Raw genomic sequence first — 25,899 nt, 5'->3', positions numbered from 1 at the left:
CCACTTCGACTTACAACTAGCACTCGAAAAGAAAAGAAATGTCATTATAGCACCCCATCGTTGCATATATATCACACTCTATTTGCATCTTGACACACCAAATTAAATGTGGCACGATCCCTCTATATTTAGCACTGCTTATATGTTATAAACACACACGGTTATATGTTGAACCTACCATCGATAATCACGCTGCGCACTACCTGCGTGTTGGGTATATTCCTCATGTGGTTGCTTCAAAGTTAATAGTCGATGCTCCTTTTTAAAAAGATTAGTAAAGACTGACAACCATAATGTGCAAATTAATAACAATTTCTTATTAATCAATATCGCATAGCTTTTGAAAAAACAAAGACATCCAAACATAGATGATTGTGTTTAAAATCAACCAAGCACCACAAACTAAAACCGCACACTTGAAAATTCCAAAGATAATGTGTCACACTAAAGGAGACAAGCTAGCAGGTGAAGTGGACAAGTAGCCGGCTCAAGTTGACACCCAAGTAGCTTGAACACGACCAAGTAGCTCAAATAGACAACTAGGTAGCTCAACCAAGCAAGCAGGTAGCTCAACCAACCAAGAAAACAATTGGCTCAAACAATTATTTTCAGAAAGGCAAACACAATTCCCTATTACTTGGAGCAATCCTCCAAAAAAGCACAATATTACATGTCATCCTTTGACAACAATGACAAAATATCCAACAATCTCCCCCTTTGTCATTGATGGCAACTCCATTTGCAACCTAATACCTAAATTGCTTTGAAACAATGTTGCTCCTCTTGACTTACTACTCCCCCTTTGACATCAATGATTGATATCAACTAGCATAACTGAATTGGGGCTAATAAAATATAGTAATGAAAACTCCCCCTGAGATAAAACAACATTTCAATGATGGAGTGAAATCACTCCCAACTTCTTCCTCAAAAGTTCAAATGTTTCCTTTGGCAAAGGCTTAGTAAACATATATGCAATCTGCTCTTTAGTAGAAATATATTCTAGCTCAACTTGTTGATTACTAACTCGTCTTGCAAAATAGGGTACTTAATAGGAATATGTTTAGTCCTAGAGTGTATAATTGGATTCTTAGAAATGTTAGTAGCACTCATGTTGTCACAAAAGATAGATATAGGATGGTCATACTCTACCTTAATATCCTTCAATGTTTGCTTCATCCACATAACTTGTGTACAACAAGACATTGCTGCAATGCACTCCGCTTCAGCTGTAGATAATGAAGTAGAAGCTTGCTTTTTTCTCAACCATGATATAAAACAACCACCTAGAAAGAATGCACCTCCACTTGTGCTCTTTCTATCATCAACCGAGCCACCCTAATCTGCATCTGTATAAGTCGTGAGTGTAAAATCATTACCTTTAGGATACCATGACTCATAATCCATGGTACCCTTAAGATACTTAAAGATCTTTTTATCTACATGAACATTAGTATCCTTAGGAGTAGCCTGAAATCTAGCAACATAACCAACAACTTGCATAATGTCAGGTCTAGTAGTTGTAACATATAACAAACTTCCTATCATAGACCTGTAAAATGTGTGATTAGAAATCATCTTTACTTAACTTACATTTTGTCATCATAGGAGTGCTTATAGGATTGCAATCCTCCATTCCAAATCTTTTCAGCATTTCTCTGATATACTTTGTTTGAGAAATGAAAATGCCTTTATTTGATTGATGGATTTGCAAACCAAGGAAGAAAGACAACTCACCCAACATATATATTTCGAACTCCTTCATGTTGGTAGCAAAAATTTGACACAACTCTTCACAATCACTACCAAAAATCAAATCATCAACATAAACTACAACAATCGGCACACGATTACCTTCTTCTTTAACTTACAAATTGCTGTCCGCTATCCCTCTTCTGAATCCCTGCTGCTGCAAATAATTGTTTGGTCTAGCATACCAAGCACGTGGGGCTTGTTTAAGACCATAGAGTACCTTTTTTAACCTGCATACATAGTTCTGATTTTCTAATATAACAAACCCATCTAGCTGCTCTATATAAACTTCCTCATTCAGATTACCATTCAGAAAGGCAGATCTGACATCCATTTGAAAAACTTTAAAACCTTTAAAAGAAGAAAAAGCTAAGAATATTCTAATAGCTTCTAAACGTGCAACAAGAGCAAAAGTTTCTTTGAAGTCACCACCTTCAACCTGTGCATAACCTTTGCACACAAGCGTTGCCTTGTTCCTCACCGCTTCACCATTTTCATTTTTTTTTTTTGTACACCCACTTTGTGCCAATCACGTTCTTGTCTTTGGGCCTTGAGACAAGTTCCCAAGTTTCACTTTTTTGAATCTGATCAAGCTCTTCTTCCATGGCTGCCAACCAATGTTTATCTTCAGCTGCCTCCTCAAAACTTTCAGGCTCAATCATGGACAACAAGGAGATATCTTCATTTTCAGGATAGTTAACACTTCTTCTTGTGGCTCCTGGTCTATCCTCTTGCAAAATCTGATCAATAGGATGATTCCTTTGAACAAATTTTGATGAAGTCTTCAAAATGTCCTAAATGTGTTCTTACCTTTGTCATTTGTAGGCTCATTTTCTGTAGTTACATCTGATGTCCCATGTCGAACATTTGAAGTTGCATTTTCAGAATTTATGTCTGCTGTCCCATGTTGTACAGTTGGAGGCGTTTGTTGAACAACTCTTTCTTCTTCATTTACTTGACAACTACTATCATCATCTTGCAACTTATCATGAATGTTAGCATCTTCATGAACCTTCATATTAGCACTTTCAACAATCTTGCGTAATCTTTTGTTAGAACATCTATAAGCTTTACTTTTGGAAGAGTATCCTAAGAAAATCCCTTCATCAACCCTGGAATCAAACTTCCCAAGATTGTCATCATCCCTCTTAATATATCAAAGTCTATAAAAAATTCTAAAATATTTAAATGAAGCAGCCTTACCCTTCCACAATTCATATGGAGCTTTGTTGTGCTTTTCTCTAATTATTCCTCTGTTATGAATGTAAACAGTAGTGTGGATTGCCTCTCTCCAAAAAGAATCCTTCATTATAGACTCATTCATCATATTGCGAGCCATTTCTTGGACTGATTTGTTCTTTCTCTCAACAACATCGTTTTGTTGTGGTGTCCTTGCAGCTGAATATTGTCTTTTTATGCCATGTTTATCACAAAACTTACAAACTCATTTGAAGTGAACTCTCCTCCATTGTCTGAACGTAAGCATTTTATTTTCAAACCCTTCTCATTCTCCACTAAGGATTTAAAAGCCTTAAACTTCTCAAGTGCCTTGATTTTTTCTTAAAAAATGTCATCCAAGTCATTCTTGAAAAATCATCAAGAGCATAAACTACTTCTCACCTCGCAAACTCTTGGTTCTTGTAGGCCCACACAAATCAATATGAATCAACTCAGGAGGTTTTGTGCTCAAGTACTCTTGATTTGAAACTCTTCCTTGTTTGCTTTCCTAGTTGACATTCTTTGCAAACAATGTTTGCAGGTTTAGTGAGCTTTGGTATGTCTCTAACAACTTCCTTTATGCTGATGTGAATAATAGAGCAACTAGGTAAACCACCCCTGCGGATGGTGATAGATTAATTGCCTTTGCTAACTTGTAAGGGAAACTAGGATAGGAACTGCGTATGGATCGATGGGTTATCCAACATGTGTTTCAAATTCCTATGCCATAGCCAACTTTCATCCACCTGACTCAAACAACACTTTTCATTTTTGATATCATTAAGAATGTACAGATTGTTAGCAGCTCTACTTGCATCAACAATCTATTTACCATCTTTACTAATTTCACAACAATTTGAATTGAAAACCAAATTGTGTCTTTGATCACACAACTGACTCACTCTCAATAAACTATGTTTCAGACCTTCTACATATAACACATTCTCAACTTTGGTTTCACCATCATTCAAAACAAGTGTACCTTTACTTGCAACTTTGATAGATAAATTACCCCAAAATCTTACCTTACCTCCATTAGTCCTTTTGAGAGTTAGAAACCTGCTCTTATCTCTAGTCATATGTCTAGAACTTACCATATGTCTTTTTCATTTTGTGCAAGAAAAACTGTTTGCTCAATCAAGGATTCTACTAAAACTTCTTTCTCCTTCTTCTTCCAAACCTTAGGAACCTCTTTTGCTTTGTCCTCTTTCTCAACCTTCTTGTTCTGCTGGGAGAGACCTGCTAAAACACTTTTGCAAACTTTTGCAGTGTGACCAAAATTATTACATTTATAACATATAACATTGTAGTTTCTTGGAGGAGCAAAAGATTTCCTACTTATAAATCTGAAATCATTTCTTGCAAACATTCTACAGTTGATTTCTTTGTGTCCAAAATAATTGCAAGAGAAATAGTAATCATAAAAGAAAGAATTGTTAAACCTGTTCATAAGTGCTTGCCTTGAGATAGGAGGCCTTTTGTAAGCATTATTTGACTTTTGAAGGTGAATCCTTTTTGCTGAAATCATTGATCTTTTGCTGTTCTTCTTTTGTAGATTTGGAACTTTGACCACCTTCACGACCAATTCCACTTTTATCAATAAATGATTTTTGTGAGTCAATCACCTTGTCCAAAGACATGGGACTTCTCTGATCAATCTTCTCATGATTCAGCCGTGTCAAAGATTTATCTAATTTTCTAAGTGAAACAATTTCAGCTTCAAGTCTCTCATAGTTTTCTTCTTTGAGCTTAGGTTGACTTCTAATTTCTTCTTCTATCTTCTTTGCTTCTTCAACCTGAATCTTTAAATCAATTATTAGCTTCTCTACATCTCAAAGGGCTTGAGATGTCTTGGTTCGTACCTCATTCCCTTCTTGTAGCAACAACTTCAAGTTTTTTCTTAGTTTCTTGATTTCACTTAGAGTGCTTATTAGCTTTTGTTCAAGATCCACTTCTCCTTCTTCTTCATCAATATGATCTTCATCTTCTTGGCTTTTAGCGTGTGCTTCTTCTATGGCCATGAACAATATTTCAACACTAACATCTGATGAACCACTTTCTTCCTTTGAATAGAAACTCTTTTTTGAATTTCTGAGCCTTTTTTAATTTTCCCTTGTATTTCTTATTGTTGAACTTAGACATCTTTTTATAGTTGCTGTCTTCACTTTTTGCATATGCACATGTAGCTGCAAAATGTCCTACCTTGTCACATCTAAAACACTTGAAAGGCAACTTGCCTTTATATTTACTAGAACCTTTCTTCAACTTCCTCATGAAATGTGCCTCTTCAGATTCATATTCTTCTTCGAAACTATCACTAGATACACACTCCTTGTCTTTTCCTTTCTTTGAAGCTTTGAAGGTTGCCTTCCTTTTGGATAAAGAATTAGTGTTTGTTCTCATCTCATAGGCTATTAGAATGCCACAAAGCTCATCAACAATCAACTTATCAAGTTCTTTCATTTCTTCAATTGCTGAAACTTTTGCATTAAATTTCAATGGAAGAGACCTTAAAGTTTTCTAAGCTAGAATAGGGTCTTCAACCTTTTCTCTTAAACCCTTAAGAGAGTTTGCAACTTCATCTACTCATAGAAAATAAGCAGCAACATTTTCTTCTTCTTGCATTCTAAGACTCTCAGAATGTCTTCTATGAATTTGAAGCCTCCTTCATATGATTTTTGAAGCTTCTCCCAAATATCATGAGCTGTTGTATCACAATGCATAAATTTCACAAATTCTGTCTCAGACAAGCCACATAAGATTTTATTCATCGCTTTTGCATTGTTTTCAAAAGCTCTCTTCCCATCAACATCAGTTGGAGGGTTTTGAGGGATTGTATAACTAGAGACACAACACTATTCCGAACATCAAAACCAAGAGACATTAGATAAGCTCGCATTGGCACACTCCAAATTGCATAGTTGGAGCCATCAAGTAAAGGTGCTCTATTCGTAGCAAGACCATCAAGAGCACTCATGTGTGCCTTCAGGATCAACATCCAAGCATTTAAGCTCTATTTCTGAAGGTAACCTGCTTTGATACCAATTGAAAAGCACACAAAAAATATTGAGAGGGTGGGAGGGGCGGGTGAATCAGTATTTTAAATTTTAAAATTTGAAAGAACATAGAATGGAATGCAAAGATTAGGCATAGACACATGAACACCAAATTTCATGTGGAAAATTCTTTCGGGTAAAAAACCACAACACACAATAGCTTTCATTAACAAGAATTGGGCACCAACCCAGATTACACAAGTGAGCACCAACTCTCCTTGAAGCACAAACTGCAATGATGAAGCACCTACTCCACCAAAATAAGGCACCAACCTCAAAATCTTTGAATTTTATATGTTTCTCTTCTTCAAATTCGTTATGCTTTCTTTTCTCAACCTCTACAATCTGATCACAAGTCTGCCATAGAACTCTCTTCACAAGTTAGACAAAATACCAAAAAACAAAAACCAGAATTGAATGCCTTAAGACTGATGCTTGATGCTTTCAATGCTCATACAGTGATAACCTTGCTTAACCTTTTATCCCTTTAAGACTGCCGTTTCTCTACACAGTTCTGCTACAGGCATGCCTATATATCTTTTGTTTGCTGCACACTGCCTTTTCATCTGCTACACGCACTCTCTTATATCTTTCTATGCAGCACATACTCTTTTCATTTAGCGACAAAAAATATATTCTGTTCAAGCATGTACACATATAATATGCTCTTGTTTGGACTTTACATTTCTCAGCATCACTTAGTCATCTTCTTTCAACGCATGCCAGTCATCTACTATTAAAGCTCAAAACCTCCTTTAAATCTAATGCAGCTTCAAATTCGATAACATATCTTTCATTTTTTGTCTTACTTTATAACATATTGCCCGCACGTTATCCACTCGAACTTACAACTAGCATGCGGAAAAAAATAAAAATTGCCACAATAGCACCCCACCATTGCATATATATCACACTCTATTTGTATCTCGACAGACCAAATTAAACGTGGCATGATCCCTCTATATTTAGCACTGCTTATACGTTTTAAAGACACACGGTTATATGTTGAACCTACCATCAATAATCACACTGCACGCTACCTCCATGTTGGGTATATTCCTCACACAGTTTCTGTAGAGTTAATAGTCGATGCTCCTATTTCTTATTAATAACCTGCAAATTAATAACAATTTCTTATTAATCAATACCGCATAGCTTTTGAAAAAACAAAGACATATAAACATAGATGAGTGCGTTTAAAACCAACCAAGCACCACAAATTGGAACCACACACTTGAAGATTCCAATGATGATGTGTCACATTGAAGAAGACAAGCTGGTAGGTGAAGTGGACAAGCAACCAGCTCAGGCTGACACCCAAGTAGCTTAAACACACAACCAAGTAGCTTAACCAGACAATTAGGTAGCTCAAGCAAGCAAGCAAGCATCTCAACCAAGCAAGCAAGTAGCTCAATCAAGCAAGCAGCTCAACCAATTCTTTTCAGAAAGGCAAACATAGTTCCCTATTACTTTGAGTAATCCTCCAAAAATGTACAATCTTAAATGTCATCCTTTGACATCAATGACAAAATATCCAACAATAAGATATAATAATGGTTAGCAGAAGTGTGAGCATAGGATATAAGCATGTAAACCTAGGAATTGTGGAAAATCCTATAATATTTGCAAAAAAAGATCTTGTTTGTAAAAATGTGATAAAAATAGTAATTATAATCATTTGAATTATATGGAAAAGCACAATAGCATGCCATTAATACAAGAAAATAGTGGTCAATTCCATAAAGGATATGCCCCCCAAGTGGTAGATGCCATCTAAATAATGTAAGGTATATATAGATAAATATGTTAAGTATGAGATCTCCAGATCTCAACTAACAATATTGGAAGGATCATCTTCCAATAAATTATCCTCATCCAGTTTTGTGGTTTGCAACCACTTATAGTTAATTGAATTTCATCATGATAAGATATGTCATTCCTAGTGAAGGTCTTTGAGATATTTGTAATGGGTGCAGCACTCTTTGTTATCCATTGCCCTTGTAATTTTGGAGTGGAGTCAGTTTGCACCTTTGGTGTATTTGCATTTTGTTTTGGGACCCATATGGTGGTTGTGCCTTTCAAAGAAGTGGCTATGGGGTTGCTGAAAATTTCTTTCTGAGTTGTCCTTGGAGAATAGGTGTGAAATATTTCTTCCTTTGCTACATATTGAGGATGAGAAATATCTTTCTCTTGCTTCACTTGTGGGGAGGTGTAATGTCCCTACTTTGAAATATAATTTAATAATAATAAATAATAATAATAAAATTAAAATCCAAAAGAATAAATATAAAAATTACATTAAACAGAATATAATTAAATATGATTATATTTTGATTAAAGTTAATGAATGGTCAAAAGGCATGAAATGATAAGTTGTGACTCCCTCAAACGTGAGATATAAAAGGGAGGAGAGAACCTCATTTGAGGAGGGGGAGAATTTGTAAATGAGATGTGCAGATCTGATTTAAATAAGAAGTGCAGATCTGATTATGGAAGATTGTGTCCCTTTCAACGGGCAGAAATAATGAAGAGTTGCACTCTTTCAAAGCGTGCTAATGGTGAAAGGGTGTGTCTCTTGCCAAAGGGCATACATGATGAAGAGGTGTGACCTCTCCCTCACATTGAGAGATATAAAGGGAAGGAAAATATAGACGTGAGAATCTCAGGAGGAATCATCAGAGATTGATATTCAGGGATTATTAATCCCAACAATCTGCTGAAACACTTTAGTCTTACACCCGCAGAGGCACTGTGAAGGACGACACAAAACAGAAGTCCGAACTGTCAAACTTATTAACTGGTATGTGAAGAATACCTTCTTGACTTTAAACAGCACTATGAACAGACTATTTATATAATCAAATGTATATATAAATACGTACCACCCTTATTATTATCAGTACTGAGGAGAAGAGCAGGGATGTGATTAGGGAAAGGCCTGTGTAAATCCAACCAATGGGCTGTCCCAAGAAAGTGTAGGGATCAGCGACCCTGAGCACCTTGCGGGCGGGGCCCAAGAAAGGTTTAAGGGCTTGGATCCGGCAACTTGAGGGAAGCCATTGAGTTTGGTGTCAAAGCAGCCTGTCTTCAACTTGTATCTTCTCTCAGACTGGAGGAATAATAAGATTGGCATGTTACTAATGATTATTAATATTTACAATAATTGGCATCTTGTATTACCTCTTGAATTAAGTTAATAGATTACTTTACTTTCAACTTTTCAGTTCATGTACAATGAACATAGTAATAATGATGTCTAAATTGGTTAAACTTACTTGGGGACATTACAGGAGGACTAGAATTGTAAGTTGCCTTTTGTTCTTCAGGTATTTTAGAAGGGAATAAAGATTGCTTCATTTTCTCCTTATCTACGTTTCAATTTGTTCTTGCTTCCTTTGTTATATAGCTTATGAACTTTATCTTGTCTCTCATAAAGAGCTTTGTTAGGAGTCTCCATGTGATGCTTCTTATTCTTACATCCTTAGAGGATGGCTGTGAAAGTTTTAATGTAATTGTTATGGGTTAAATGACTTGATTTGGAAATAAGAACACACACATCTTACTTTCACAATTATATCCCCATGAACATAATTCAAATATTGATGCACCATAGAAGGAAATGCCTTTAGCTTGTCCTAACCAAGGCCTACCAAGTGATGTAGTGAATCTATCTAATGAAGAAATAACATGAAATAATACTTCCACCTCCTTAAGCCCCACTTGAAGGTAAGATGATGCTTCCCAAAGTGTTAATAAGGATTCCATTAGTCATTTTCATTGCAACACTCAAATGTGCATAGCTATCTTGTTATAAATTATAATCATTATATGGATGGCCATGGAAAAAACATCGATCATACAGTGGACCATATTATTTATAGTGAGGGATCTTTTTATAAAATGAAATAACTCAAGGTACATAAGGTGAAGAAATATTAGTATGAGTCACGTTTAAAAATATACCCATAGGTTCATGGTCATGTGAACCAACATGCTTTATATCAACAGGATTGCTTGTGTGATCCCAAATAGGGATAAAGGAAAAACAATGGTATTCCGAAAAATATGCAACAAAAATTTCTAAGATTTTATTTGCAAATAAGATATCCTTTAACAAACTCAGATTTAGACAAAGATTATTGATCTGTTTTTTTTTTGCTAATTTAAATAAATTTCTGAGTATAGAAAGGTTACAGAAAAACATTTTAAATCTTCCTAGAATTTTCAAAAGTGACTTACGTTGATTTTTTCTTATTTTTTGAGATGAATATGACTAGCAGTATGCAGATTTAGGCACAAATACCTCAAATGGCTTCAAACCCAAGCCGCCCTTGCCAAAACCCCAGAAAACCGGCGCTAGGTCTATCTCACTCGTCCTTTCTGCTGTTAGTTTCAATGATGCTCAGAAACATGCAGAGATACTGCTGTAGATTGCCCAAATCTGATCCTGATATTCTGAGTCTAACCTCCCAAAATGGCATCCAAACCTGATAAGGAAATGGAACTTTGATGTGCTAAGGCATCACAGACCAAAGCCCTTCCACTAAACACATCCTTCTAACGAGTGGGAGCCTATGTCTCTCCAAAACCTGGGATACTCAAGGGTTTCAAGCCTCAAGCCAACATTTGCAGCAGTAATAGAGAAAAGACTGATCACATAATGAGCTCCTAGAGAAGCTTAAAATGCTATTTAATGATTCCCAAAAAATGATTTAATCTCAGCGTAGATCCACTGCAAATTCAATCCATTGCTCCAAATAAAACCCCTAAAAATGAGCCACTAGGCTCCTTGAAATCCCACACTCCCTTGACTTTTTTGGCACATGTTTAATAAAATCACTTAAAGTATATGTCACTTAAAGTCATTAAACTTGATAAGGGGGCAAAGTTAAGTCTTTAGGCTAAGAGTCACTTAAGTTGCATAAGTTGATGTGCCAAAACTTAAAATCATTTAAGTTGCATAAAAAGATGTGCCCACAACTCAAAGATAGAATAGAGAACAAGCCAAAGACTCTTAACACTTACTCAATAATGCTCCAAGTCCTCTTCCTGTTGGGTGATCCAAGGAAAGGATAACCAGTGCATCATTAAGCCTCATGGCTTGAGTTGGGAACTTCACAACTTTTCATAGGTGTAGGAACAATTGAATATACAAGAAACCCCTTGGGCACCTGTTGCAAATCAATATATTGGATTGAGAATACGAAGGAATCAAATTTATATTAATTTGTAAATTCTAATTAGGTGGGGGTGATGGCCAACGATTGCTTCCATCATTAACATCATCCACATGTATAACATTATTCTTAGTTGGATCTCAGACCTTATGCTTGAGGGCCATACAAATCCATGTGTGATGACCATTGGCCTTGCGATAGTTACAAAAAACGTGCTCATTATATTATTTAGGAAGTCCTCTTGATGGATCCAATGGTGTCATGTCCCTGTCTCAAAAGAGGATTTTATCATGAACAGAAAGGACAGAAGAAGCAAGCAAATAAATGATTATAAGAGGCAATTTGTGATGTTCCCATCGAAATTCGAATACAAAACAAGACTTTATTAAGTAGGGTGTTGATAACATGAGAAAACACCTTGTATTATCTTTATAAATGATAACAATGCTCAAAGCCAATACAAAGAGTGAGATATGATTAAAGAAAACAAGACCGATATCTCCTGTGATTAATTGAATGCCTAGTGATAGACAAAGGATGATTTGATCAAGATAATATAAGCAGCGGTCGCTAAGTTGATCAGAATGTACATCAATGAAATTACACCGATACTCTAATTAGTCTCAAAGCAACCAAACAAATATTCACTGTTGTTGCCAAGATCTGATTATGGTCAATGGATAGACAACGATTATACTTAGCACGCAAAAGTAAAAAGATACAAATGTATGGGTCAGAGATTAGTGTCACCGTGAACACAACTCCCTTATTGGGTGCAACTGTATACAATCAGCAATTATTTCTAGGAAAGGGCATCAGACTATTATGTAGGTCCCTCCATAAACAAGAGATACTAATTAGATGTTAAGGGTTATATCAAAAGATGATTAATTAAGAGGTGTGATTCAATGATATTTCTGAATTACTACCAAGAGGTGCGATGTCTTTAATTAAGACAATTTGCTATGTTAATAAACAGCGATCATTGAAGGAAAAGACATGTTTACTCAAGAAACGGTTATTCCAAGAGGCATGACCTGTGGGAGATTAAGGTATAAAGGGAGTCTCAAACATCAACTCAAAAGAATCATCAAACTTGTCATTTAATTTCATTGTACCCATTATTGGATTGCTCAGTTTAGCACTAGCCTTCAAAGGCCAAATCTGGTTGCATATATTAAAAAACAGAAAGTGAGAAACAGCGCCCAATCATGGAATCACACTTGAGAATCTTCAATCAGCAAATCGTAAAAATATTAATCTACCAGCAGATTGAAGGAGAATATATATTAATTTATCGGCAGATTGTATTATATTGGCAATCATTGTGTAACAGTAGATTGGTATGCTGTATCTCACTCATAAACTGAATGTTTATTTACAGTAATATTATATTTTAATTCTATTAGGAATAAAGGACAGATATATGGCCTATAGTATAAACTATTAAATTTATTCCTATATACACATATAACTAAGTTATTAGTTCGGGCTCGGGCATGTGAACCCAGTTTTGTGGGTTTGGACGAATTTTGTTTTGCCCTTTGGGTTTGTGGGTCAGGGTCATCCACACACACACACACACATGTATGATGTATATATATAAATACATACATACATATATATATGTATGTATGTATGTATATGTATATATATATAGAGAGAGAGAGAGTATATACATATATATATATATATATAGAGAGAGAGAGAGAGAGAGAGAGAGAGAGAGAGAGAGAGAGAGAGAGAGAGAGATTTAACAAAATATATCATTGATCAATGCCAAATGCCAATTGATAGTTCTTAATTGAATTGGAAGATGGAACAATGCAGAATGGTGGAAGAAAAATAGCAAAGGGCAATTGGAATGCCTGGGGTGAACTTGAACCTGAACCCGAACCTAGATGAACTTGGTTCAAGTGCGGGGACCGAAATCAGCGAACTTGATAACATAGATATATAACAAAAATAATAAAATTTAGGTTGGTTTTGTTAGGGAAAGGCGGTTGTAATACCTCCCAAAATAGGTGAGCCCCAAGAGGTGGTATGGGCGAGTGTTCCAGAAACCCTTAGGGAGTCCAAGAGGTGGTATGGACGGGTGTTCCTGAAACCCTTGGGCCTATTTGTGGAGAATGGTTTTCCTAGTGCTCTAACAAGTAATTCCCCATCCTCCACTAGGGTTGATAATTAGGAAAGAAGTAAGGATTGGGGCTTCAGTATAGTAACTATCAATTGTATTATGAATGCTAATTGTACTCTAGTTTAGTGTTCCGATTTAAGGCATAATGATGTATGTTAATTATACAGGCAGCCTCCCAGTAGGGGACATTACAAATGGACAATGAGAGGAAGAGTAATCACTTGTAAATTGCCTAGGAGTTTTGAGGCTAAAAAGAAGAATGTTAGAAGTAGTGGTCACATGTTTTGACCTGGACTTGCTTTCTTTGTCAGCATTACCCTTTTAGAAGGTATTGGAATTTTGAAATTTTTAAGAAGAAGGAGATGGAGGCCATGTGTGGGAGGATTCATAATTTAAACTGTTAGCAGCAAGGAATTTAAAACTCAACTTCTTAATATGAACATGAGGGTCCATGAAAGAAGTGTGTCTATTCAAACAAACACTATTTGGAGGGGAGGTAATATACTTTTAACAAAAATACTTTTGGAGTTCATCCTCAAGAAGTTGATATTTTATTTTAGTGCAAAGTTATTGAAATCATGACATATTGATTGACATGCTCACTCGATCCTTGGCCACACTTTAATAAATCTGAAATAGTAGTTTTGAGTCCTTTGTTCACTTAAAATTGATTTAAGATTATTGAAGTTAGCAGATCAAAACAAGGGAACCATGGATATTGATAAGAGCAATGATTAAAACCCAAGGTTACTAGGAGATGGGGGTACTTGGAGACTCCAGAGACTACCGGTACCAATATGGCTAATTTTCAAAAATAGGAGACCAAGGGACTTGGAGACACCAATTTTTTTTTAATATAATTTAATAATTTCCAGAAAATATCATGATACAAAACTCTTAAAACAAGAAAAGTGGTAAAGTTTAACATTAACTTTAAAGTTTAAATACACAAATGTCAAATGTCATTGTGTCAAAGAGTCGAAGATTTCAAAAATTACACTACATTTTTCATGTTAGATTATCATTACATGTTGAAATTCAAAAATATTGATAGTTCAATGTTGATACACATGCCAAAGGATATGAGATGCCTAATTATGAGAAATTTTTTATTGTTCTTCTGAGAATGGAGAAGGTTTGCATGGATGTGGCCCTATAAGATATTTGAGAAGGCTGGAGATACTCAGTGGCTTTTGTTATTTCCAATAGTTGAATTGATGTTATGCAAATATCTCTTATTATCATTCTAGTGACCTCTTTAAAAGAACAATGGTTAGTAAATCACGACACTACAAGAAAAGTGAATAATCATACATTATTGATGAGTCTTTCTAGAGGGGCAATTGAGCAAATTGATCAAAAGACTATAGTGGCTATCATCATCATTACTAATAGATAAGTAATAATGATTTTGCAAGGTGCTGATAGAGGATAAGAATCAGAGGTTTTTATAACACCTTATGCCCTAAGTTATTTGGTGGGAGACGTCAATTTTTGTCTGGTGGCTTCAAAGACGATGAGAGATGGCGGCTAGAAGAACCTTGTTCTTTGAGATGTTTCCGAGGACATCTTTGGTACAGGAGACATGTCTTAGGGGGTAGGAGACATGTCTCTTGGTAACCATGGTAAAACCATTGTATAACATAATCATGAAGAGTGCAAGGGAACAACTTAGGCAATATTGTCATCATAAGCACAATCAAGAGATGTTGCATTAAATAATTGCAAGTGAATGTTTGGGTTACCTTTTCCATACTATAACTCAAAATGAGGTGCCACAAAAACAAACGGGTAATGGATATGTCACAACCTTGAATGCAAGTGGTGTGTGATGTCTCTATGCATATGTAGTAGCATCTTGGTTAATAGACATGTAGTTTTCTTTCTTTTCAACTTTGTCTAGCTTCAATAATAGTTCATCATGGGTGGAGGTGGAGATATCATTGGTGGGAGCAGCATGAGAAGCAAGGGGAGAAGTCTAAAGAAGATGAGGGATAAGAGGTAAAGACATGATTTCTCCTAGTGGAAGGAGAGGTCACACCACAAGCCAAAGAAGGTGTTAACACAAATAACATGGGATTATGGAATAGCACTAGTGATAGAGGATATGGGCATGACACTAGTAGGCACATAAGAAGGAATGAAACAAGTAAGATGGGAAGTAAGTGGAACACTGTGGAAGGAGTGATAGTAATGGCATTAGAAATGGGAAGATAAGTGGTAGGGTCACACTAGTGGGTAGTGGAGAGGTAGATACCATGGGGGGATCTATTTGGGATGTGAAGAGGAAGGGTAGGTGAATAAGTGGGAAGATATACCATGCAAAGAGTTAGGAGAAACCATAATAGTGCCAATGTCATGAAGAATATTTGTACCCAATGGTTTGCCAATCAATAAGTTATGAAGAGTTGCAACTAATTGTGAAGCCAAAGTAGCATCCATAAGCTCTTGAAAAATTAATTGTCTAGTGAAAGATAGATCTAGCTTATCTCAAAATTGGATTACTCTTTAGGATTATCCTCAATGGGATTTCTTGATCAATGGATTAAAAATCCATGTATGGATTCAGGAGATCCATTCTTTTGAAAGAAAAATTAGGCTTTGAACTAAAAATCAGCAAATAAAAATTAGAAAATAAGAATCCTAAGGGCATAAGAGGAGAGGGGTTTACCATAATGGAAGGGGAATAATTTATTTATTTATTCATAAATCAAGAATAAATAAATAAATAAATAAATAAATGATATAAATAAATAACACATAAAAAATTTAATTTAATTGTTAGATAAAAGATGTTGTGACTAGTAATAGAACAAGATTAAATCTATGGAAATAAAATAATGATACATGGCTTAAATTTTGATGTAGATAGGCTGTGATAGATGTCAAGAAGTAGTTTGTCCTGCATAGACAAATCAGAAAAGTGTTGACAAATGTGTTTGAAACTAGTAAATTGTCTGTCTGTCACTATGACTCACTTTTGCAAATTTAGGATTGATCACAAACATGTAAATTTGACTTGTGCAAGTGTGGAACTGATTTTGATGCATGGATTTGATCTCCAGTTTGTCATGAATTTGATCTCCAGTTTGTCATGAATTTTTGTGCTTGTTTTTGCATAAAAACTTGGTTGTGATCAAGTAATTTGCATGTGACAGGGACAATAGCTTCCTTGTGTCATCAGCAACTTTGGATAGCAAGCAAACATGTTCTAGATGCCCTAGATGTTGATGCAAGTTGGTAATGTGATGATAAATGCTCTAACTATTCCAATGGATGTATCCTAGCATCATCCTTACCCTTTTAAATAAAATTCCAAGGTTCACAAATAAAATATTTCATGCTTTGAGCCAAATACAATGGTCAAGGGGAAATGGTATATTTTGACATTTCAAGCTTCATTTCCCAATTCGCAGCTAGCTTAGGTCATTTATGCAATTCTGAATCTTAGGGTGGGAAGCAAATGAATTTGAGGATCAAGACCATTCTTGGGGGGCGACTATAGGTGGAGATTGATAAAGGCCTGCATTATGTGCTAACTTGAAATTAGTGCTATGAGGAGTGTTTTACAAGCTCTTTTGGAGACTTTTTCCCATTTATGGGCTTCTCTAGGTGCACCTCTGTGTTTTAGTCTTATTGCTGCTGTTTGAGTGTTAACTACTTGTTTTTCTCAATGTTATGCATAAGGGGAATGGAGTAACTGAATTTGTAGAGGAAATTTAAACTTAATTACAGTTTGGGAAGTGTTTTACTGAGTTGATAAATTGAAATCGTTATGTTGAGGATTGTTTTGGAGGCTCTTTCCAAACTTTTGTGGATCATTAAACACCCCCAAATAAAAACATATAATGAAGGTGTTTATGAGAGTACTTTTACAAAAAGTTTTCACTAGGTTTATCAATGTTCAGTATGGAGCAAAGAAGTGGAGGTTTTACAATGCCTAAATAAATTTGATATGCATTATGCATTTGCTTAGGCACTTTTAAGTTGCAAATTATAGATATTTGGTATAGTTTTTCACATTTGGACTCAGAGTACTTGAACCCCATACCATTATCATTATTTGAATTTTTTAATATAATAAACTTGGAATGGATGACCCCTCAGGTCTTGGTTCTTGTTGATGCATGTTTTAGGCACATAACATTACAGAATAAATTAACAAGATAATTTACCCTCCCTTGAACAAAATCACCTCAGATGCTAAGAATAAGATCAACTAAAATGATTCCAAGGTTTCTTCATGTCAGGTCTTGAGGAGTGGGTAACTCAATGGTCGATGTGAATTGCTGTGTTCACTTGGGGACTTACGCAAATGTTTGGATTATCATGAAGATTCGGAGTAGGTGTGCTGACAACTTAAGATTTATCAATATGGCTCTGGATTTTACTTCTTACTAAAAAATGGGCAAAAGGAATAGGGTTCAGGAAGTCTATTCTAAGCCTAGGAATGTAGGAAATGATGAAAAAATCAAGTGGAATCAAACTAGGCGAGGTTTTACAAACAGGGATTGACACAAGCTTAGTGCAATTGTCTAAGGTATACTTAAAGATTTTCAGGCTATCACCATCAAATGTTGACACCATCCAAGTTGATGCTTGTCAAGGGATGCGTAATAGTTGAAGTTAAGCTTACTTAAATTTCCAGTTGACCACAAAAGGCACACTTACCAGTGGCAAGAGGCTAGTGGTATGGGTTAAGGATTCCACACAAATGAATTCAACAAATCTTTCACTCAATCTAACATACATGAAAATAAATTCTAATCTAACTTGGAGGAATTGAGAACCATGAATGCAAATACAACACTTGAAGAGCAAATTCACCAACAATTGAACAATGATTATGATTCAAATAGCTGCAACATATACCAACAATTCTACAAAAACTCTCTTACAAATGAGAGACAAAGAGGCATATATAGAGTCTCTTACAAAATGGATGACCTAGATTGATCCAAGATCAACGATTGAGATCATGCCAACAAAACCCTAGAATTGCCCTAATTAAAAAATGGCGCCACCTACATATCACCCAATAAAAAGATACCTAGTCATCAAATAGGGAATCTTCTAGAAGATTCCTCTCTGCATCTCTCTCTCTCTCCTAGCATACTCCAAGAATCTAGCCAATACTGAATCTAACTCCTCCATGGAAATGCTAGGCAAGGTATCCTATTGTAAATCAATCACGTCCAGTGAATCTGAGCAAGTATCCAAAGTGTTCTCCCATTCTGGCATGAGCTTCTGCGAACTATGAACATGAATCAACAAAGAGACCAAATCATCTATCTGACTCTTCTTCAAAGAGTCTAACTGGCAAAAATACATAAGTTTCATCTTTTCTCTTAATTCGGCTAAGTGTAAACCATTAGCATCACTAACATCAACACCCAATAATTCCTCAATCGAGGCAAGGATCTTCTTCTCAATGTCCTGAATCAATCCTTCCATCACCATACAACTCGACTGGGCGTTCTCATAAGTTGATTTCTTCATGGCTAATGAACAATACCAGCCATGGAAATCATATCTGTCTCCACTGTGCACAATGTTCTCGCTAACTAAGGTGGAATTAGGAATCTTTTTCAAAGTCTGGTGGCGTGGAATAGTCTTCTCTTGAATAGGCCGGAATTCTTCCCAAACTCCCTCCAAATATTGGATTCTAAATGCGAGCCCCGTTGTCCTATCATATGCATGGACAAACTGAGTAAGGAAACCATCCGCTTGCTTTCTTGTATTCTCAATCCACTTTTCCACCTCCGAGAGTGTATCTCTCGCTGCCTCATAGTGTGAATGCATTCCATGGTCAACTGCAATAGTGGAAATAAGGGTGGGATTTTCACACCTTATCCCTACAATATACTCTTTAAGTCTGATATTCTCTTCTCTGTACCTTTCTTTCTCCGCAATCTCTTTGTCTAACCTTGCATCGATTGCCTTGAGGTTTTCACCAACCTCCTGAAATTCTTGCTTTCTGGATGTACGACCAAGGGCAACTGAAGTGATTTGGAAATCCATAGGAGTAGCAATGTCTGCTGTCACACTAGGTAAGAAGTCATGGCGAATGACTTAGACCGCTCTACATTCCTCAGCTGAAAGTCCAGATTGTCACTTATAATCTTAGACCAATTTACCAATGTTCCTCAAGACAATCCTGGATGAAATAGAACATCCATCCATCGAATATTTCTCCCTACGGCATCCCCATCACTCTATTGAGTAGGAATATTAAGTCACTATACTCCTCTTTGAAGTCTATGCACATGAGTGTCTTGGGAGCCTTGGAATGATGAGACCTAGGCTCAATCATCCACTCCTTGTTTATCAAATTCTTGCATACACCTATCTTCTTCGTGTATCTTTCTGTATATTCATCCTTGGTCACATCCTTCATGTCTGTTCCGCGTGGAATTCCAAACACCTCAGCAATAGCATCCTCAGCAGGGTAGGCAATAACAACGCCTTTAGGAGTCTTGATCATTCGCGTGAGCAGATCATAACACCGTGTACACTCCAGGATAAGCTCACTGCTCTGTATGGACTGTGGAAATCTAGCGGCATGAAAAATACCACTCTTCATAATGTTCGCATATGTTGGGGAAGGAACTTGATCTTTGACTCCGAACATCCGTTGTCGCATCTAATCCAAGTCTAGGAAATGCATGTTTGTATCTGTGATCTCCTTCCATCTGGATGAAATCTTGGGCTCTGGATAGAATCCTGTCTCCAACATCTTCAGTAGTTTTTTCCTTTCCTTAAATCCAGACTTCGACATCGTACCTGTACGAAGCTTGAAGTTAAGACTTAGGAAAATAAATAATGCTCTTGATAAAATTCCTAACTTTCTAAAGATTTTAGCTAATTAGAGCATGAAGTCAAGAAAATAATCAATACTCTTTGTAGATTTTGACAATTTGATTCAAAGTATGACAACGCTAGGGCATAGAAACCCTCTATAAAATTCACTAATAACACCTTATAGAAATTATGCAAACTAAAATTTAAAGGAATATATCGGATCGATGATGACTAAGGAAAGGTGTGAAAGGTTTTGTTTTCACACAAAGTATGTCTGAAGACACCTTCTGCAGTCAACAAGGGAGGTCTAAATCTGAAGACAACCTGCAACTAATAAATTAACTTCAAAAAACATGTTGCAATCCTTTGAAAATATGCATAAACTTGATAAAAATCAGTTTTGATGATGAAAACAATCATATTCATTATTTAGGAATGTAAGTGTGGCTGGTAAAAAAATAAATTTCTAAGGACAAGTCTGAAAATTAATTACTTCAGACTTACCAACACCTTGCAAAGTAGTGGAAAATCCCTGAAAATGATAGAAAATAACTAAGGAATCAGCTCCAAGCAAAATCGTCAAAATGGTTAGGTGGCTAGAAATGATGATTTCTGAGAAGAACTGCCTACAATAGAGTTTTCAGACCTGCAACAGCGATAAAATGGTCTAAAAAATGCACTAAAACTCCACAAAACACCTCCAAATGCAAATCGCCTAAGTTGGAATTGGTTGGGCAATGAAAATTACAGTCTGAAAATAAGTATGCAGCCAATAATGGAGGTCCAAATCTGAAGACAACCTCAGATCTGAAACATATCAGCAAGCTGGGAATGATGGCAGCCACCAAGTGTGAAGGAAATCACCCCAAACAATGGCACAAAACACTTGCAAAACAAAATCGAAATTTCTCAGCTATGGCGCCATTTTAAAATTCTGAAAATGTGTTCAATTGCAACAACAATGGAGGTCTGAAACAACAAGCAGCAATGGAGGAAAAATATCGCCAAACTCCCAAGCACTAAAAATCGCCACCTTTCACCAAAAATTGCCAAACTTGGAAAAATCACCAAATTTGAAAAAAATCGCCAAATCTGAAAATGGTCTTCAATGACAGCAAGGGAATGGATAGCTAAGCTGGAAAAAATGGAGGAGGAAAGAATCCTCAACCCAACACTTCACTTCAGCACTCTACCAAAATTCACCAATGAGGGAGAAAATCACCTTTCATGGAGACACCTGGCAGATTTAAATAATAAAATATTGCTGGAGACTCCTCTCTTATACTTGCTTTTGCCTCTCACTTTCACCATGTTGATTTTAGGCAATCAGATGTTAATCTAGTTACTTTAATTATAAACAGACTGAGAATAAGCAGAAATAATAATAAAAGCACACAACACAAGACACAAGTACCTTGGGAAAACCTCCCTCGTGGAGGAAAAACCCAGCATCAAAGATTTAGATCAGTTCCTTATTTATAAGCAGATTACATGAATCAGATTACTTATCTGATTGAGTGCCAATCTAGGGCAGATTGAACCTAGTATATGCACGCTGTAGATGTCTTCAGAGAGAGAAGAATATCGACACCACTTGAAGAGGGAGATCACTGAAGTATAGCGCACCACCTTCTTCCAACAAGTTGTCCAATGGACTCGCTCAAGGATGAAGATATGGATCGCTCTCTACCATGCCAAATTCGCTGACTATTCTTGGATAAGGCTGACGACACTTTATAAGAATGTCAGTTGTGTAGAATGAATCTTGTTTATATACAAGATTCATGCTCAAGTTTTCCCAAGTCGGCTTTTGCCAAATTCCTTTTATTTTACATATTTAATATGCGCTTTTTGGTGCCCAAATTTGGGGCCTACATAACTTGCAAGTTGAGGCACGTTTCCTTTTTGGGCCCAACCCTATTAGACATGAACCACACGTTACATTTGGGTCGAGCCCTATTAGACATAAATCATTTTAACCTTATTACAATAAGATAATATTTTAATTGCCACAAGGCATCATTAAAATATGATCCGAACTAGCTAATCATTTCAACACTCCCTCTTAGCTAGAGAGGATTCTATCAAGTCTCAAAGTGGCTACCACCATGGCTACTCCCATGGATGAAACAAATATATGTTCACCATAGCTACTCCCAGAGGGTGAATGAACTCATCATGGAATTTCTTCCATGATACCCACCATAACTACTCGCAGAGGGTGGGACCACCATGCCTACTCGCAGAGGGTGGGACCACCATGCCTACTCGTAGCGGGTGGAATTTCTTCAATGATGGGCACCATGCCTACTCGCAGAGGGTGGAACGAAAAACTATTACACAAAAGATGAGGCTTCCTCTGAAGCTGAAAGAAACTGGCTCCCTCTGAACTTGACAAGCTCCCTCTGAAGCTAACAATGTCAAGCTCCCTCTAACATTTCCTCCTTTTAGAAAAGGAAGTCTTCATTTGACCTTTGCTCCTCCTGAGGCAGAGGAAGCAAGAGGAGTGGACCTGAATTTACAATCCCGAGCAAAATGACCATACTTGTCACACTTAAAGCACTGGATGTGAGATAATCTCTGTCTCTATCCCACTTCCTTCCTTTGCCTTTAACCATATGCGAAGCAAGGACTTGATTGTCTACATCATAATGGTCCCGTTCAATTCCTCTTGCTATCAATTGAGACTCTTCTTGTATGCAATCTGCTCTCAAACGATCGAACTTGGGAAGATCTGGTCTTGCACTGATTCCTTGAATGTAAGACTCCCAAGATGCCGGAAGACCATTGAGGGCAAGCATGGTCAAGTCACTGTCATCAACAAACTTCCCAATGGATGAGAGTTGATCTCTCAAATCAGAAATCCTCATTAAGTATGCTATGACGGATTCTCCTTTCATCATCTTGATGTGATGAAGCTGCTGCTTCAAAGCTAGGGCACGGCTAGTGTTGTTGATTTCGTGCATCTCTTCCAATGTCTTGAACATTTCGCTGGCAGTCTTCAGCTTGGAGATGATAGGTACAATATGATCCTTCACGGAGTCAACCAGCATTCTCTGAGCTTGAAAATCTTTCTTCCTCTATGAAGTCTTTTCCTCTTCTGCCTTAGGTTCAATGGAAGATCTCTCCACAAAGTCTGCAAGATCACTTCCATTTATTCGGAATCTCCATGACGTGAAGTTGGATGCACCATCCAATCTATCTTCAACCCTGAAACAGTTCAACATTTCGAATGAAGTGATAAGAGCAAAAAATGGAAGGAGGAACAACTACAATCAATTTGATTACCCCTAATTCGAACTTGGCTCTGATACCATGTTGCTTTTAGGCAATCAGATGTTAATCTAGTTACTTAAATTATAAACAAACTGAGAATAAGCAGAAATAATAATAAAAGCACACAACACAAGACACAAGTACCCTGGGAAAACCTCCCTCTTGGAGGAAAAACCCAACATCAAAGATTCAGATCAGTTCCTTATTTATAAGCAGATTACTTATCTGATTGAGTGCCAATCTAGGGCAGATTGAACCTAGTATATGCAGTTGTAGATGTCTTCAAAGAGAGCAGAATATCAACACCACTTGAAGAGGGAGATCACTGAAGTATAGTGCACCACCTTCTTCCAGCAAGTTGTCCAATGGATTCGCTCAAGGATGAAGATATGGATCGCTCTCTACCATGCCAGATTTGTTGACTATTCTTGGATAAGGTTGATGACACTTTATAAGAATGTCAGTTGTGTAGAATGAATCTTGTTTATATACAAGATTCATGCTCAAGTTTTCCCAAGTCGGCTTTTGCCAAATTCCCTTTATTTTACATATTTAATTTGCACTTTTTGGCGTCCAAATTTGGGGCCTACACAACTTACAAGTTTAGACACGTTTCCTTTTTGGGCCCAACCCTATTAGACATGAACCACACATTACATTTGGGCCCAACCCTATTAGACATAAATCACTTTAACCTTATTACAATAAGATAATATTTTAATTGCCACAAGGCATCATTAAAATATGATCCGAACTAGCTAATCATTTCAACACACCACACAAGCAATGTGGGATAAAACACTTGCTTATATACTTGTTTGGTAAAAAACCAACTTGCTTCTAGAAGGTTAAAATATTAAATGCTTATTGCAAGTTATTTAACTTTTTGCTTTTGAATAATTATTAATCATCATTTAAAAACAATTGAAAATGGGGCTCACTTATTAAATATTTCGATTTTAAGTCCAAATTGAGTCTCCAGGGGAAAATCGACCTTAGTTGGGATTACAAATCCCTTTAAAAATCATTTAAAATGTCAAAATAATCCCCACAAGGGAAAATCAATCTTAGCTTGGACAAAAATCCATACAAAACTTCATCAAAATGCACATAAAACACTCCAAGGGAAAATCGATGGCAATCTGGACAAGGAATCCACACTCCAAATTCACTTCATTTGCAAAAAACACTCCTTGGTGGAAATTCGACCTCAGTCTAGATGAAAATCCGGACTCAAAACTCATCAAAATGCTCTTAGTGGAAAATGGACTTGGGTATGGACTGAGAGTCTGCACAAAAATCCGCACTACTTGTCATAAAACATCCTGGTGGAAAATCGACTTGGGCATGGAATCATCCTTAATGTTGTCCGCACTATAGTCCGCACTCCAGTTTGCACTCCTGGTGGAAAATCGATGGCAGTTTGGAAAAATCCTGACACTTAGCCAAATTTTAGCACTTCCAGGGGAAAATCGACCCAGGCATGGATAAACAGTGGTGGAAAATCATAGCCAGTATGGATTTAAGGGGAAACCCATGTGTAGTGTGGATTTTGAGTGGGGGAAAAGGGTGGGTAGTTTGGAATATGAGGGGAAAAACACCTCTAGCATGGAATTTGACCTTCTAACCCTTGGAATATGGGTTTCCCTTAGGAATTTGGCATTTTAACCACTCAAAATCGCTTAGAAACTTCAAAATTAGACAAGACTTAAGCAAATTTTCAAAAAAAATGAGGGAAACGCTAGGAAATTATCGGGATAAAGTGCAAAATCAATTTAAATAATACCTTAGGAGCGAAAAAACAACTCCAAAAGGCCTGGGAATACCTTGGCACTTTAAAATCCCTGATGCGCGTGTTTAAAAACACGTTAACGCTCAAAAGGTCAACACTTAGACAAAATTTAGGATCATTAAAATATCAACGTTTGCAACTTGATCCTATAACCTCAAAAAACCCTAAACGACACTAGGCATGATCAAAACTCTGAGACTTGGGCACGGGAAACACAAAATTGCCCACTAAGCAGCCAAAACCCTAACATAACAATGCAGCAAGTTGGAAAAGAGGGGGTCCCCGTTAGCAATGGGGCGATATGTGAAAAGGTCACAACAGTTCTTGAACCAGAGGAAGGCAGGATAGAATAATAAGAAAGCTGCAAAGCCCTTCAACAGAAAAATAAAAATAATAATAATTGATATGATGCTGAACTAGTTGTTTATGAATTATAAGCCAGTAATAACTGACAGTATTACCAAAATTTGTTATGGTTATGATTATTTGTTAAAAGATCTTATGTAAGTGTTTGGATGCTGGATGATTGTTTCCAAGTCTTAAGCTGGTGGTAAGAAAAAGTAAATGTTTCATTTCTGAATGACTGGTACTATTATTGACAGGTCGAATCATAATTTTTGTAATAAAATTATCTATTCTTTTCCATATCTGTTGTAAGAAAAATATGAGAATCACCTCATATAGTTCCTT

General features: G+C 36.5%; 1 protein-coding gene across 1 annotated transcript in view; it reads left to right on the top strand.

Moving 5' to 3' along the window:
• Nucleotides 1-25,899, top strand: part of LOC131062631 (uncharacterized) — a 224,925-nt gene that overhangs the window by 15,787 nt on the left and 183,239 nt on the right. The window lies entirely within an intron of this gene.

Source organism: Cryptomeria japonica, chromosome 6, assembly GCF_030272615.1.
Source record: "Cryptomeria japonica chromosome 6, Sugi_1.0, whole genome shotgun sequence".
NCBI lineage: Eukaryota > Viridiplantae > Streptophyta > Pinopsida > Cupressales > Cupressaceae > Cryptomeria > Cryptomeria japonica.
Note: the sequence above shows the minus strand (reverse complement) of the source record. Positions and strands in the feature narration are given on the sequence as shown.